The 17,244-nt window shown below is 38.9% G+C and overlaps 3 protein-coding genes and 1 long non-coding RNA gene across 7 annotated transcripts in view; 1 reads left to right on the top strand and 3 right to left on the bottom strand.

Annotated features, from left to right (window-relative positions):
• LOC146485606 (uncharacterized) overlaps positions 1-17,244 on the bottom strand; it is a 203,764-nt gene that overhangs the window by 29,527 nt on the left and 156,993 nt on the right. The window lies entirely within an intron of this gene.
• Positions 1-17,244, top strand: part of LOC146485607 (uncharacterized) — a 141,844-nt gene that overhangs the window by 29,212 nt on the left and 95,388 nt on the right. The gene's annotated exons all lie outside the window — the stretch shown is intronic.
• The window catches only part of LOC146485608 (uncharacterized), a 127,818-nt gene that overhangs the window by 29,527 nt on the left and 81,047 nt on the right, over positions 1-17,244 (bottom strand). The window lies entirely within an intron of this gene.
• The window catches only part of LOC146485610 (uncharacterized), an 83,816-nt gene that overhangs the window by 29,527 nt on the left and 37,045 nt on the right, over positions 1-17,244 (bottom strand). The window lies entirely within an intron of this gene.

Raw genomic sequence — 17,244 nt, 5'->3', positions numbered from 1 at the left:
CCTTCCTTTCTCCTCTGAGTTCCCGCCCCCTGTTCTCCGCTAAAAGTAAACCTTTATGAATGTGCCCTTCGCCGTGACGTTTATTAAATTTAGTCTCATGAAAGTTCTTTTAATGTGTAATAGAAAAAGTCAACTCGCTAAATGGCCAGCACTTATCATGATTCCAACTAAATAATGTCTACGTGGACATATTTTCATTTTGGATACATTTCTTTTAAATGACTAACCATTTCTTAAAGTTCACATTACTATCTCACTTCAAAGAAAATTTCCTTACAAATACTGTTAATCAGCTGCAGAGACCCTTAAAACAGAAATAAAGCGACAGATATTTTCTTTTGATAAGTTTAGCTTCAGCAAAACATAAGTTCCTCTGCATTCTAAGAAAATCTGTTTGACTTTGTTCGGGGTCAGAAGGAAAGAGGAAAGAAAAGCCAGCATGACAGCGGTGCCTTTATTGTGAGTGACAGTGGATGACAGTACACTTCATTTCGTTATTTTAATAATTAGGCATGTGCTAAACCTTTGTTCTAGAGGACAACGGTATTTTACTATATTATATTGTTTGTTTATTTTGTATCAATTAAGGGCAACAGATTAATTGACACGAGTATTGTTGTTGTACTGAAAGTTATTCTTGTCACCGTAAAGTAAAATCAAAGCTACAATCATCGGCAAATTTTCTTGGGAAGGTTACTCAACACGGCAACGAAAAGTGGGTCTCAATTTATGACATCGCCTTTGTTTGTCGTCTCCCCTTCCCCCCAACCCCCACCCACCCCCTTCCCCTGTTCAATGTTGGATTCCCCACAATCCATACTATACGTGTAAATATTCTTTTTTCCAGCTCCACATTGAAATTGGGGAAAAGAGAAAAGTCAAATCAAGGTAGAACTTTGGAATCTTCCCAAGATTGTTTTCGACGATTGTAGGTAAAATGTCAATCGACCGTTTTGTCAACTGTCACTTTCACTTTTCAACTGAATTACAAAAAAGCCTCTCGCCATTGGCTATTTAAGTAACTGAATTATGGCGACGTCGCAAGTTAGAGCACTGCCATCACGTATAACATTAGCAAGCCAAAACTTTCACAAGCTACTTTAGTTTTTTTTTCAGTACTTGAACACAGAGGTCAACCAAAATAAAAACAGTGCCGCACGAAACGAAACAAGAACTTTCTTTGTTAATGTTATTGTATCTCCAACGGTATTACTTTATAATCGAAATTAAGCTGTCATTCTCTTAAGAACTTGGTTAAGTAGAAAATATCCTCTTCGCACGGAAGGGTTCCTGAAATCAATCGAACACTTCTTCAATACTTTAACGTGTTGAAAATTGTTTCTTAAACATTTTTCAAGTTACGATTAAATAGATTTCATATCTAGCCGAAAAAGCAGAACTGTTGATTTATCAGCTTGTTTGTAGTCTGTAGTCAAGGTTACTTTTCAATTGCAAGTGACATAAAAAGGCAGATGTGTTGACCTTCCTTGCGGATGGTTATTATTGAATTGGTGCGAAATCGTTGCGGAAATTGTTGTTGCTACACTGAACTCTGGTTAATTCAGTTGACTCTCAGTGGTTTGCTAAAAGAAAGACTGTCCACTGAAACAGGAAAAGCGGTCTGGAGATGTGAAATAAAGCATCTTTTCCTTTAAACATAAATCTAAAACCATTTTCGCCACGGTCTGATTAGCTAGGGGAGGGATGGGGGAGGGGGGTGGGAGAGGGGCTGGGTCAATATGGAAATCTCGCTTTCAAATGCTCCTGATCTACTTTTTGTTAACATCCCTGCAATCTGTTGCCATGTTCTCGCTTCAACCCCTGTTCTCCAGTTGAGGCTGGTCTTAATATTTTGCTTTTTAACCTACCTGGACCCAGTTTCTTTGTTGACAGCCTGTCTTAAATTCTTAGTTCAAATTTCAAGGCCCTGAAGGACTTACACGAGTTATGAGTAATTTATGTGTAAGCGGAAATATTTTTGTGTCTGTATCCTGGAAGTTCACATTAGTATCGGACTCCCTACATGATACGGAATATATTCACTGGGTCTGATGCTGGAAACATCTTTTTTCAAATCTATCAGTGTTATTTATGTTTACTTTCAGCTGTTAAGCAATGCTATTTTGTTAACATCTTTGTGCCATTAACGATTTAGAGTCGCGTTACGGCAAACGTGAAAATTTGCGTTGACGTTTTCTTGAAAAAGTGAGTACAAAGATGGGAAAAAAAGGAAACAAAATAATTATTCTGACCTTTGATAATATTAAACAGGGCGCAGTTGCTCAAAGCCCGATTAAGCTAGTTCTGGGTTAACGTGAACTTTGATTCGAGTTTAATTACTGATCAATAAGGATTCTTTCAAAGATTTTTGTTCCTCCAGTTTTAACTTAGATTTTTTTTCCATTATCTTAAAATTAGCTTTTAAAAATATTGTGAATGAGCGAGATGAATTACTGTTAATCATGGATTAGCGTTCATCGGCTTTTGAACAACCAGGTCCTGAAAAGAACCAATTTTAGTGAGAAACCAAAAACAACGAGCGGCTGACGCGGGGTAAACATTGTCACATGGTCATTCTTGTTGTTCGTTGTCTACCGTGAATGTGATTTTAAATCTGTCTGTTGTCTGCTTTTCTGCAACATACGTTCCAATGTTGAAGTCCTAATTATATCTTTGCATTTCAAATCCAGACAAAAATGAGACGTTTGACAAAAATATTGTTCACTACAACACGGTTTAATTCACGATTGTGGCTCGCTTCTTTCACTGTTAAGAATAAAATATTATTAGGAAAGCCTGGTTCTAGACTCACTATTAAAGCTTTCCTAAGGTAAGATGTATCCTTGGTATTTTTTGAAGTAATAGATTATATTATCGTTGGACTCATTCCCTAATATCAAAGAACAAATTCTCCTATCTCATTCCCATACTTTTCTTACCAAAGTACTGGGGAGAAGTTATTTAAATGTTAAAAAAAATTCACTTCGCGTGATCATGTCCTTAAATTTTGTGTCCTTAGGTGTTGAATAAGCATTGATATTACAGGAGAAATTTGATTCTGATCACTGTTAGGGCTTAAAAGGTTAATTATATTTGAGACTGATAGGTTCTACTCGATTAATATGACAAAATGATAATGCGTTTGGAGATAAGTATCCAAAAAAAAAAAAAAAAAAAAAAAAATGGCAATCCTTCCGAGTCAGTGAAGGTTGCTAAAATGTGACTAAGAAAGAATTGAGCCCGGGGTGATAAAAAAAACATGGGCCAGAAACACCTACATTTGTGCATTTGCTGCAGACTGCTTCAAATCGCTCTCTGTAAGCCTTTATTGTGTGCGGACAAGAAGTTATAGGTCCTCTCATTAATTCTGCATTGTCACGGTCTCTTGTTAAAGAAGTAATCATTTGAATTCGTAAGGTGTTTTATTCCCCATTCCTCTGACGGACATTTCACGTGCCTCCTCGGAGTGCCTCCTTGCCACGGACAGGAAAAGCTCTTGTTGATGAGTGTAGCTTGACGTTACAAACGCGATGGCGTGAAAAACCAATAAGGCAAATTCAGGAGAGCCACAGTAGGGAGCTTAGGCACAGACGTTCGTAAGCCACGGACGGCAACCGGCGTGACGTGGTTTTGCTCCTTACCAAGGGCAGGAAAAGCTCTTGTTGATGAGTGTGGCTTGACGTTACAAACGCGATGGCGTGAAAACGCTCCAAAAAGGAAAATAATTTAATTTCGGTTTCCGTCCGTGGTTCAGAAACGTCTGTGCTTAAGTTCCCTAGTAATCGTAACAATGATTTTGTATCTCACACTAAGTTTAACGCACGCTAATGAGATGCATGAACCGTGTGATAGACATCACAAGGTGTCCCCTACACTAAATTCTTACTAAAACACAAACAATTCTTTAGTTCCCTAGTAATCCTAACAATAGTTTTGTATCTAGACTGCAAAACAGTCCTTTTCGGAAGGCGCCAAGCGCCGTAAGCGTGATCCTCGCGTGTGAAGCGCTCGAGTCTCACACGCCCATTCTCCCTCGCTGTTTTTAGACTCGGTCCAGGCGTACACTTCTCAAAACTCCCGAAACCTTTTCGGGCCCGAAAACATTACGGGGCGCTTTTCGGGTGTTTTACTCGGGTCCCGAAAAGTGTTTCTCAGAACACCCGAAAGTGTCCCGAATCAATATATTGTCTCCCGATATTTTCGGGAATCTCTTTGTGTTACCGGCTACGATAATTCGACTTGAGCAGGAAAAATTATTTTAGATCACGGCTTTATTACAACTTTTAGTTTTTCCAGCTGAAAACACTAACTGTACTTGTAAAATAAATTTACGTGTAAATGCCGTTCTTAAAAACAGATTTCAACGAAAATACTACTGAGCTAACTGGTTCACAACGTGAAGACTGTTTTGTTTCTATTTTAATCTTGACCTTTTGAAATCACCGTTGTTGTTTCGTCATCAATGTTTCCATATATCTGTCAAACCTGTCAAGACCTGTCAAAGTTTCCATGATACTATTGGCTACTCGTTTGAATGAACTGAAAACGTTGCTCGCAAATCCCCCCAAAATAAAAACAAGTCAAGGGATGATGTGGTTTTGAACAAGTTTTAGTGTCCACGGACACTGCATTACTATGAACTCGAAATTTCGTAGTGGAGGCTGATAATTATATAAGAAATAAGTAGTACTGCAAGAAAATGGCTTATCACATTTGTAGCTTAGCATTGCCGATGAAAGTTTTCCAGAATCAGACGAGGTGGGTATCTTTCATGTTTTTTTAGTTCTTGTTTTTGATTTTCTTTTACGAAGTTGCTGTACAACCTGTTTGGCGAATACTTTTTCTAGATTAAATGAGGATGAAATGATAAATTAGGAGATACCTAAGTCTAGATTTAAGTCACTGAGGATAAATTTCAGTAGCCTGTCAAAGACATCGAAAACGTAATATGTGTCTTACTTACCATGCAGAAACGGAGAGTGGCAATACGTATTTGAATGACGCCCTCGGTTGCGGTTCGTGATTAAAGCGATCAAGATGTTCTAAGTCAACACAAAACTAAGGCCAACGTTGTCCACTGTATGAAGACTTATATCCTTAGTGAAAGCTCATGTCTATTTTACAATAAAATAAGCTTAAGTTTAGCTTTTATAACTTTCAGTTAAAGCACAAGTTGAGCTTCTTCTCAACCGATTTGCGTTAAAAGAAACAGAATTAATTGTCCGTTATACACTTATAAAATTTAACCACACTATCAAACTCGGCAATGTGCGAACCGCTGAGAAAACTATCAAACTGTCTTTATTTGGTCCATAGTCTCTCAAAATTGAAGTTTTTTAAGTACAAATTTCACTTCTTTTGCCTTCGTCATTCGTCATTCTTTAAAAGTTCAACTGAAAATAACTGATTTGAGTCTAGCCCAGTATCTGTCAATTAACTCAAACTCTCGTTTTGGATAACTTTTTCCTTGATAATAGTAGCGCAATACAACCATTTAACTGAAAAAAACCATTCCCCGAAAACGCATTTCGGGAGCTTTCTAGCACCCGAAAATTATCGGGGGAAAATGACGCGACTTTTCTCGGGCCCGAAAAGTTCGAGCGCTTTGAGAAACACCAGAAACCGTTTTCGGGGGCTTTACGGGGAGCTCTTCGGGCCCGAAAAGTTTACGGGAGTTTTGAGAAACGCACGCCAGCCTTTTCGTTATAATATTGACCGTCGCTCGCGTTCGCAAAAAATACGACTGTTTTGCAGTCTATTTTGTATCTTACACTAAGTTTGACTTTCCTTGAGGTATGACCAGAAATGCACGCTAAGGAGATGCATGAACCGTATGATAGACATCACAAGGTGTCCCCTACCCTAAATTCTTACTAAAACACAAATAATTCTGTCAAACATGAAGTCCTATAAAAATGACAAAAAGATCTGTCTTACATAAGGTACCCAAATTAAAGATAAGGTGCATTTCTTGACATAAGTGGTTTCCTTGGCCTAAAATAACACTGGAAACAAAGCTGTGCAATTGAAAATGAAGTTCCTCTTTCATGCATTAACGTCTGTACTAACTGTAGATAGGACAATTATTGCAAGAGAATGGCAGAAAAAGACGGCGGGGTTCCTGTGTAAATCCCATGAATGCTTGGTGACCCCTTCCTATTGTCCGTTTACCGTAAATACTCTTATTAGCGCCCGGGCTGCTTAATAATTTTCTGGGGGCGCTTATCTGAAGGGAGCGCTTATTTTTATTTTAGTTTCATTTTATATATACTGTTCAGGGCAGAGGGGGTCAAACATCATACCCTATCCAACGGCACATCCCTGGTCCCCAGCCCTATTTACAGCCTTGATGTGTGATTTGGGTTTTGAGTTGCTATGCCACAATGATTTAGTTGGCTGATTTTAAATAACCTATGTTTTTAATTCTGCTGGTTCCAAACTTTGTACTGATCATGTTGACAAAGATGCAAAGAGCACTTATTCAAAGAAAAGCAGCCAGATTTTGGGTTCCATGTGGCCAGCCAAGACTGGGGTTCTTTCTCAAGGGAGGAAGAGAGAGGAGCCTGGGAGCAAAATTAAACTGATGGCTGCTCTGAAAAAAAAAAAAAATGACATCATGCGTGGAGCTCGTGTGGAGCGGACGTGAGTTTTGAGCAGTGTCTTCCCTCCTCTCTTTCGGTGAAAAATCTTTGGTTAATGGTCCTATTACTCGCAAGAAAAACAAACGTGGGGACCGCAGTTCGACAGAGGAAGAGACGAATGTCGCTAAACGGCCAAATAACAAAACCAAACGCTCACGAAGAAGATAACAAAAACATGGCGGACCGTAAAGAGTCCGTAAAGAATCTGATCATGCAGCTTCGGAGGAAGAACCAACGCTTTATGAGATACGTGACATGTTAGCGGAACTTCAAAAGTCGGTCACAAGCATCTTAAAAGAGAACTCAACTTTGAGAGAGGACATAAAACAGTTAAAATTGTCCCTTCAGTCAAAAGAAAGAGAAGTCAGCGTTTTAAAAACATCATTTGAAGAGGTGTCAAAAACTAATGAAACTCTGAAGACCGAACTTCAACAAGTCAAAGGTAAACTCCAGAAGCAAGTGGAAGAGACGGACAATCTGTACACGGCGCTCGATGATTTGGAGCAGTATACCAGGGAAAATAGCCTAGAAATTCATGGGATGCCAGAAGATTACTATTCAACGACGGAAGAGGTAGTATTAAAATTGGAAACCGCGTTAAATGTTAATGTTAATCCGAGTGACATTGAGATAACACAAAAACTCAAACGACGTGGCAATAATTCGAGTCCAGTTATTGTCAAATTTATTAGCCACAAGGTTAAAACGAGTTTATATAAGGAAAGAGTTAAGTTAAGGAATGTTTAAGTGTTGGATGTGTTTCCCGCGGGTTATTCCAATGCAGTAAGGGCTGAAAAACCTCGAATCTTTCTCGACGAAAACCTGACGAATTATAGACGAGGACTTGTATCGAGAGAAAGCATAATGAAAAAAGATGGGCTTTTGACGAGTTTTTGGACAATCGATGGCAAAATCTTTGTCAAAACATCGCCGAGTGGCGATCCTGTTCGAATCTTCAGCGACTATGATTTCGACAACCTGTGAGCGGACAAGTTGTTTTACTCGACAAAAAAATGTTTGAATTGACAGAGGAAAAATTACAGTTACTGTAATCGTTACAAATAATCTTATTAGCTTGTTGATTAACTCAGAGAGGAGGGAAATATGGGTGGGAGCATTTACGAAGGTTAGTACCCAATTCGGACTTTAAGAGCGCCTTTTTTTCATGACCGAGTGAGTGATGGCACAGGGTTCAAAAATTGACTACCCTCATATTTTGCTCAGACATACTCTATGATGAGTTAATAAACGTGGTGTATTTCTTATGTTCAGCTCTGCTTTTGTTTTCCAGAAAAATTACCAATAACTGTAACGGGCGCCGACCGTCACAAAATGGCGGAAATTAGTGCGTCGAGTAACAACACAAGAACTTCGCTCGTGTAAAGCGCAAAAGGAAGCACGGTTTTTTCAAATTGGTATATTTGTGTAAGAGAACTCGGAAAATGATTCAAGTCTAAAACCAGGATTGTTTACTTGTTAACTGGGAATGCACGGCACAAGTTTGAAAATCACCAATATTTCACTGTTTAAAAATCTCATTTTGGAGCAGTTTTTCAATAAACGTTTTTCCCATGCGGTATCACTCAGAAGCGCTTGAGATTAAGGTTGTGATTAGTGGAAATAGTCTTCTTTTCAAGGATATAAAAATTAGTCTGGGGCTTTTAACTTCTGCACGAAAAAACCATGCCCTGTCGAGAAAATCACAAACTCCACTTGTCAACAAACACAAATAATCGAATTAGTCTCTGTGATCGGAGCCAATATTCCAAGCAAATCTTAGTGCTTAGCACCTATTTGATTAGAAGGTCAACATTACAAGTTTACCTTGCTAAAACAGTGGCTGTAGATTGGTTTTCATTCCTACTTTCTCTTCAAAATTACCATCTTCCCTCTGACAGCGAGTTTACGAAATCAACAACTATCTGAACGATACCTGGGTGGCTCTTGTTCAAACATCGGCGCTATTCTTCGCAGTTTCAAATACACCATATCTGCTATCTTTCTCTAACATACAACTGAGCTTGTTTCATCGTAAAAAAAATGACCATTGAGCGAGATTTTCTTTTACTGAGCGACACTGTCGTTTTGACTTCTTCAATCCATGCACTTCATTTGTATGTCACGCAATGACATATCACACTCCTTACAAGGAAGGCTTGGTTACCAATATTCCTAGCTTCAGGTGTTACACAAGTTTTGCGGATAAGGAAATAATTTTGGTTTGTTATAAAAGACGCTCTGTGATCTAAAATTCGTAAAACAGATGGAAAAAACGCCAAAAAGAACGAGATCAGGGTTAAGGAAGAAAGAACCACCGACCGACAAACAAGCAGCCCGAACGATAGAAAGAAAAAAAGAAAGAAAGAAAACGAACTTGTAAGCAAACAAAGGAAGAAATGAAGGAAATAAACAAATGTAAAATTTAGAAGAAGGAAAGTAGTAATAAAATAATGGGAAGGGAAAAGCGGGAGCGCTCAACAGTAAAGAAAACCAAATTTAATAAGGTGAACCAATCCTAATGATATAATGACCATCGCGTCATTCAAAATTTTGAAACAAACAGATGATCGCGCAGCCACGTTGTCCTTCCAGATAACACATGAAATGGATATCAGTTGCTCTTTTCAGAGGTTAGCTGGGGGACAGTGTTCCCAAGATAAACGAAGACGAGCAAAAGAAAAAAGTGCCCTTATCCTCCCGTTGCTTTCATGTGGAAAAAGCATCTCAGCACACACACAGTCTGTCGGCGTAAGTGATGTTGAGTCGGAGATCAACTTAATTTTTGCACGGGCTTCAATTTTCACTGCACCTTGTGACATTTCGGGCATGACCATCTGTCCAGTTCATCCCTCCTCTTTGGGCATTGGGTGGTGGAGAGGTTCCCAACGATACCTTATCGAGCTACGCCAAAGGGAAATCGCGCAAGGCTGACCGCGGTATTATGCACCTATCAATGTTTTCCCCGACCCGGGGGAGGGCGGGCATACACGGGCATTTGACTCGAGGTCTCATCTCGTGGGTAGGGATTTTGATTTTATTTGACATCACGGAGCCCCCAGGGTCGGGCGATTTGACATTTACTGGTTACCAGTCTCCAATCTGTTATAGGAAAGTGCCGATCGCTCGATGGAAGATTTACCGCGTCGCAATATATATGTTTGTATGCAGCTTTTTGTGACGCAGATGGTACATTGTTGAGATTCCATGTTAATCTTGTTGTTTTATTCGTCTGCGATCGAAAGTTTTTATCGGTTGAGAACCGAAGTGAGAAGAACCGAGCTGCTGGTGTGGAACCGTGACATGGCGGACTCGACAGACTGGGATGCAGAAATAGCTAGAAATAGCTTCTATGGTTTTCAGTCCTCAACCTTTTTTTTTTTTTTTTTTTTCAGTCCTCAACCTGACAATATTACACCGGATGAAAAAATCACCATAAACGCGCTTAAAAGCAACAGGGATGGCCCTGGTCATTCTGAATACCGCATACAAAATCGAGGAAGGTTTACAACAACTATCAGACGATAAGTTTTATAAACTTGTCCCTCACCTATTGTGGTAGAGACAGCCCGAAAAGTCAAACAAGTTGTTCTCAACTTATACTGTTCGGGACACATCGATTCAATGAGCTCCAAATGCTTGAATGATGTTCAGGATAAGATACACGCTGACTAAAATACGCAAGAAAGCACCAGTCGGTCGACCAATAGTCTCCGGCAGCAGTTGCCCAACCGGGTGTATTTCTAGCTTTGTCGATTCACTTTTACAACCGATTGCAGTTATAAGTCAAGGATCATATTTTGGAAGACACTACCGATTTCATAAATTTCATTAAAAACACGCCTATAACAGACAACACATTGCTAGCTACACTTGACGTTAGTTCTCTTTACACAAACATCCCTCATTCTGAGGGAATGGACGTTGTTTGCCTACAATACGAAATACACTATGGGCCAGAACCTCCAATTCCCGTAAGCCAATTAAGGGAATTAATACGACTCATTTTAGAATAGAATTCTTTCAAATTTACTGAAAGACATTACGTACAAATTCACGGCATCGGAATGGGAACTAAAATGGCCGTCGCCTTCTCCGTCATTTTCATGGCGGGTCAAGAAGAACGACTCCTATCTGCTAGTCCTTTCAAACCCTCTGTATGGAAAATTAGATGACGTCGTCAGTTTGTGGGACATGCCGTCTAGAGAAATCTGAGATCTCGTTGACTTCGCTAACTCTTTCCATCCCACATCCTGATCCCACATTAAAATTTACATATGAGCTGTCATCTACAAATGCTGTTTTCCTTAACACCAAGGTCTTCAAAGGCCCACGATTTTCAACTCTTAAATATTAGCTGTACACACTCATTTTAAACCAACCGAAATGTTCCAATAGACTCACTTCTCCTCCTGCCACCCTTTAAACACACAAAAAAGGGTTTATTAAAGGAGAAGCACTTCGCCTCCTACGGACTAACTCAGTCCAAGAGAATTTTCAGCAAACGAGACTTTAAACTACACTCTACAACAGAGGCTATACCGAATCACTTATTGGAAATGTTCTCAATGAAGTTCAATTCTCGAACAGAAATGAGACTCTTCGGACAAAACCAAAGAAAAAGAATGAGTGTTTACCATTCGTCACTACTTACAATCCGGCTTTACCAAATCTAAAAAAAGATTCTAATGAATCGCTGGCACCTTATTCAAAACCAGCTCGGCTTCACAAAAATATTTAAAACGAACCGATTGTAGCCTACAGGAAGGAAAAATCCCTCCCTTGTCTGCGCAAAACTCCTTCCACCAAAACAACAATCACAAAAGAACAAGAAGCCTTACCTTTACAGAAATATGGAAAACAAGGAACGGTTTACCCACCGTCACGTCACAAAGCGGTAATTACAAATTTGTTTACTTAATTAAGTTGATCTCAGGAGTGCGAGCGTAGAAGCTGAAGACTTGAAGACTTTATTAAAAAAATATATCTACTGGTCTTTCAAGTTCATGTTTGTACAAGAGATAAAATGCAACACTTTGTTATTCTCTCTGCGGGAGAGTTCAAAGATTCAGATTGCTAGCTTTATTAATATGTTTATCACACAAAGGCCAAAGTTGAATTGTACATGTATTTCTAGAGTGAGGATCTCATAGTTTCTATTAAAACCAAACAGGAGCATTATATTTCAACTTCATGTTTGTACAGGAGATATGACAGCAATAAAATGCGCATTAAACAAGAGCGCCTTAGTTTGCTCAAATACATTTACCACTGCCCAAACCCAGGGGTGGGGAGATTTGACCACAAAGTTGCGCCCAACGGTAGGGGCTTTTGACAGGAAAAAAATGAAAATGTCAAATGCCCGTGGGTATGCCCGCCCTCCCCCGGGTCGGGGAAAACATTGATAGGTGCATTAACAAGGCGCTTTCAGAGACTATCTAAGACGTACCAGAGCCAACAGGTACAAATTTTCCCGTAAGGCAACGTAGTTTTGCTAATTCATGTTAGGGGAAGGTCAATATGAAATTTAAAAGTTGTGTCTTATTTTCAAACTGAGCGAAAAGCCGTAAGTCGGAAAAAAAATTAACATATACTTGCAACAAGAAGCTCGCATTTTTAATAACTAGCCTGTTTTTGGTGTGCGATAATTTAATTATGTTTATCACGAACTTAAATTTTTTCCGTAAATGAAACCAACATGCTTATTTTCCTGGACACCCAACTATAAATGCAACGCTTTTGCTTTTATTATTATTATTATTATTATTATTATTATTATTATTATTATTATTATTATTATTATGGATACTTTTTATAGCCGTAGCTACTAATCTGTGAAGAACTCCGTTAAGTTCTCTCAAATAAACTGAACTCTGACAGTCAAACAATTTTGTAGTCTCATTATATTCCCTCAGAAGCCCTTCAGACTAATCCCTGGTACTGAGAGTGGTCATATCCAGGGCTCATTACAGTGGTTATTTTACATCTCCAAATTGGAGACGGGGCCGCCATAAAAATTTCAACGTGGCCATCCGAACCATTTGAGGGTCTAACCTTCTTCTCTAAATATTTCCGACCATGAGTATGGGTGCGGCCGTGGTTAGAACCCTGCGGTGCTTAATATTATTCTAGGAACTTTTTTTTTTTTTTTATTTTCAGGAGCACAGTTATCCTAATTATTATCGTTGCTTTGGGTAGGAACATGCCGTGACTATAAATTGCAATTAATCCGGATTCATCGGCCATATGGAACTGTGTAGCTCAAGCTAAGCCTAGCTGATGTTACAAAGGGCATTGAAAATGTTGTCCTTCTAAAGGACATTTGTTTGTCTTTTAGCATGTCACTGACACATCAGCTCATCGCAAACAGCCTTACATGAAAAAGATTCAGTCACTTTGTCCAGGCTGCATCTGCCAGCAATAAGAATCGTTTTCCGGGCTCTATCTGCTTTTTGCTTTAAGTATGTTCTTCATTGGCCTTACAAGCTGAGTGCTAAAAGCATTGGTGGCATTTATACCACTGTTAGGCTAACCTTCAGGCGACACTTACACCACCGGCCCGTGTTACACGACCCGCCTTGAATAGCTTTCGCTAAACGCGGGTAGTGTACATCTGAATAATGTAAAAGATGATTTTAATAAATGGTTGATTTATTTGAGCGTAGCTTACATAAAGCGCGAACTTTCTTATCGTAAAGAAGTAATTGTAATTGTCTTTAAATGCGGTTCTCTTTTGTTGTTTCAGTCTCGTCGATAAAGTCAGGCAAGGCCGGGCTATTAACCTGGATATGGTGTGCCCATTTGACACCAGCCCGAGTGGTACCATTCTGTCCACTGCACGTGCACGATCTACAAAGCATCTGCTTGTAAAACATTTGTGCTAAAAAATCCCATCCTAAAAGATAAAAAGCTGGTAACAGATTTAGTACCATGCCAGCTAGGGGATTTAAAGCTTGAAGTCTGACGCAGACAAACTGCCGCGGAAAAAATATAATCTGGTTGTTAATTTTGTTGGGTGTCCTGCGCGCTCGGTCTCATTGCGTGACAAACATGATCGTCTCATTGTACAGACGATTCCTCTTGTGTGCGTCTTCGGGCTGCAAAATTTCTTCTTCTGGGACTATAGATAATCGCATCATCGTTCTTAATCGTACAATTGAGTTACCTTATTTGCTATAGCTGTGTGGAGACTCAAATATGGTTGAATCTGTCAGGAACTGTAATGTTTCATGCAGGAGTCATACGTATGGTTGTTGATTACCTGTGCTTTGGTAAACATGGTCGAAGGGAAGATAACAATTTTGAAGGGAGAGTGGCGATGAAAAGCAATCTACAGCCACAAGTTTTGCAAGGTAAACTTGTAATGTTGACTTTTAAATCAAATACGGTGCTAAGCACTAAGATTTGCTTGGAATATTGGCTTCGATAACAGACTCTAATTCGATTATTTGTGTTTGTTGACAAGTGGAGTTTGTGATTTTTCTCGACATAGAGCGTGTTTTTTCCGTGCAGAAGTTAAAAGCCCCAGACTAATGTTTATATCCTTGAAAAGAAGACTATTTCCACTAATCACAATCATAATCTCAAGCGCTTCTGAGTTATACCGCATGGGAAAAACGTTTATTGAAAAACTGCTCCAAAATGAGATTTTTAAACAATGAAATATTGGTGATTTTTAAACTATTGCCATGCATTCCCAGTTAGGTAAACAATCCTGGTTTTAGACCTGAATCATTTGCCAATGTCTCTTACACAACTATACCAATTTGAAAAAACCGTGCTTCCTTTTGCGCTTTACACGAGCGAAGTTCTTGTGTTGTTACTCGACGCACTAATTTCCGCCATTTTATTACGGTCGGCGCCCGTTACAGTTTTTGAGAATTTTCTTGAAAATACAGCCAGCTTTGAACAAAAAAAATATATCACGTTTGTTGGCTTATCATAGGGTATCTCTGAGCGAAATATGAAGATTTTGAATTTTTGAAGCATGTGCCACATTTTACTGATACCACGCGGTCTTCACAGACATTCTCTCTTAAGTGTTCTGTGTTCTAAACTTTCGTTTTATTAATTTATTTTTCGTCATATTTTTTAGTGTATTTATTAAAGCCTATTTTTGTATTGAATGTGATGTCTAACAAACAGATATGTAAAATCATCTCCCTAAATGTTCGAGGTATTAGAAATTCGATAAAGAGGAGTAGCATTTTTACATATCTTAGAGATCAAAACGCTACCTTTTATTTTCTACAGGAAACATATTCCGAATCGTGGGATGAGTCATTCTGGAAAAATGAATAGGGAGTGAAATCTTATTTTTTCATAGCACTCGCTACAGTAAAGGAGCTTGCATATTCAAATCCATCTATCAAAGACACAATTGTATGGAATTATCACTTTGTAATATACATGCGTCCAATGATCATGCTGATCAGTTGCGATTCATTGAAGAGCTTAACAACTACCTGATAGAAAAGTCTGAATTAACGACACCCATTATAGGAAGTGACTGGAATTGTATTCTAACAAAAAAAGATTAGTAACGTGGCTCAGTGCCTTGCTTCTGAAATTTGCTCTTAAATACAATGGATCTTTTTGATCTTGTAGACATAAAACGGGTTAAACATCCGAATATAAACAAACACTCTTATGAATCAAAAGCCCTAAAAATGAGCTCAAGAATAGATTTTTTCTTTTAGCTAAAAATTTAACCAAATACGTTCAAAATTCAACCTTCGATAGCACCCGATCATAGGACAGTCTACGTATCGTTGCACTGGATTAAAGAAACCCTACGGGGCCCTGGTTTCTGGAAGTTTAACAACGCTTTACTGAAAGATGATAAGTATACAGAACAAATCCGGTAAATGCAACAGGAATTTCCGAGAAAAGTATACATATATTCAAGATAAACGAATGTTTTGGGAACTTCTTAAGATGGAAATTAGGTGTATGCAGGAGCCCATTACCAAAATAGCTGCTATGTTCAGAAACCTTTTAATATCCTCATTTGAAGCTACAATACGAGTAAAGAGGGCTTTCCATCCAGCCCTAGCTTCGCAAGGTTTTGCGAGTCACGTATTTGGATTAACAACACTCTACCTAAGTGGAAGAAACGTGAACCTCTTCCAGGTCTCAAGTGAGTGTGTGAGGTAGAAATGCTTTGTTGTAAAACCACCTGTTGTCGTAAAGTTCGCAGCTGGCTTCTCCGTCCTTCTGATAAAGCGACAACTGCATACTTTACTACCCCTTCCTAACGACAAATTTTGTCAAGCACCCAGATTTTGGGTGCCACGTGACCAGAGGCAACCAGGGTCCTTTCTCGAGGGAGGGAGAGAAAGGCCTTGGGAACGAGGTTGGACTTGACTGTACTAAACTATGTTTTGTGCTAAACAAAATATCCGTGCATATCCAACGTTAGTAGTTTTCCATGTGACTTAAAGCCTTGGATAATACAAAACTATATATAGTTGGAAAATATGTACCATTAATAATAACTTTGAGGTGAATAATTGTTTTAGTATATACCACACAAGCTGAATAAGAAGTGGACCAAAAATTACTTTATTTTGAACAGTATACCGACAAATGGTGGGAAATTTTAAAGTCTCACGCGCCTCGCGGTATTAAAGCAATTTCTTATTGTAGAAAGTTCCGTCTCGCTTTTCTTGGAACAAATAAAACTTCTGGAAGCACTTGTTTAGTTGCTACCACGTGTCTTTTTTTTCGATTGTTGTGTGAAATTTGTTCGTTTTTGAAACCATACCGCAAAACATTAGATGTTTCATTGTTTACATTTTAATTATAGTGCTCGACAGTTTTCGTAAACAATGCATTGTACTTTTATTCTTCGCCTTAGAATATGAGGTTTGAAAGATTAAACAACTTTTCATGTAATGCCGTCATATCAAACTTTGTTGCCATTTTTTGATTTTTGTAATAGCTGTCTCTTATATCAAAATATTTTCCTCTTAAGTGACCGTGGCGAAACGGGAAGCCATCTTGTTTCTTTTTTGGCTGCTCGGAGGCGAATAGTACTTGGCTAATCACCTCCGAGCTAGCCAATCAGCGCGCGCGAAAAGCACTATTCACTTGTTTGGTATATACTTATAATAATAACTAAGTAGAGCGCACAGCTCTACTTATGACCGCCTTGTTTGAATCCCCATTTTAACTCCCATACAAACTCTGTATTTTTACATTCTCGTAAGCGGACATTCCCGTAAGCGGCCGCGGACACTTTCAGAGATTATGACATAAACTTTTTCTTTGTTTTAAGCTCCCGTAAGCGGACACCCCAAAGAAAATCCCATTGACAACCTTTGTCTCTTGTTTTTATCAATCAACTTCACATCGCCGTTCGTTACAATGATTTGAAAGTAATTTCAGTACCGTATTTTAGTGTTTGTTTTGTCGTCATCCACGTCCGGTTACATTTCCAAACACCACTTTCATGCATATGCCCTTGTGACTGGAATTACAACGTTGTCAGCACAACACTGTAGCCAACGCACTCCAGTTTCGATTTTAGCCAAGGTAAAAACATTTAAGTGTCCCCATAAAAAAATACACTGGCAAGGAATTTCTAAGCTGTATCTGGCTCCTC

This window comes from Pavona decussata, unplaced genomic scaffold (genome assembly GCF_977016875.1).
Source record: "Pavona decussata unplaced genomic scaffold, jaPavDecu1.1 SCAFFOLD_26, whole genome shotgun sequence".
Taxonomy (NCBI): domain Eukaryota; kingdom Metazoa; phylum Cnidaria; class Anthozoa; order Scleractinia; family Agariciidae; genus Pavona; species Pavona decussata.
The sequence above is the reverse complement of the archived record's forward strand: the minus strand, read 5'-3'. Positions and strand labels throughout refer to the sequence as shown.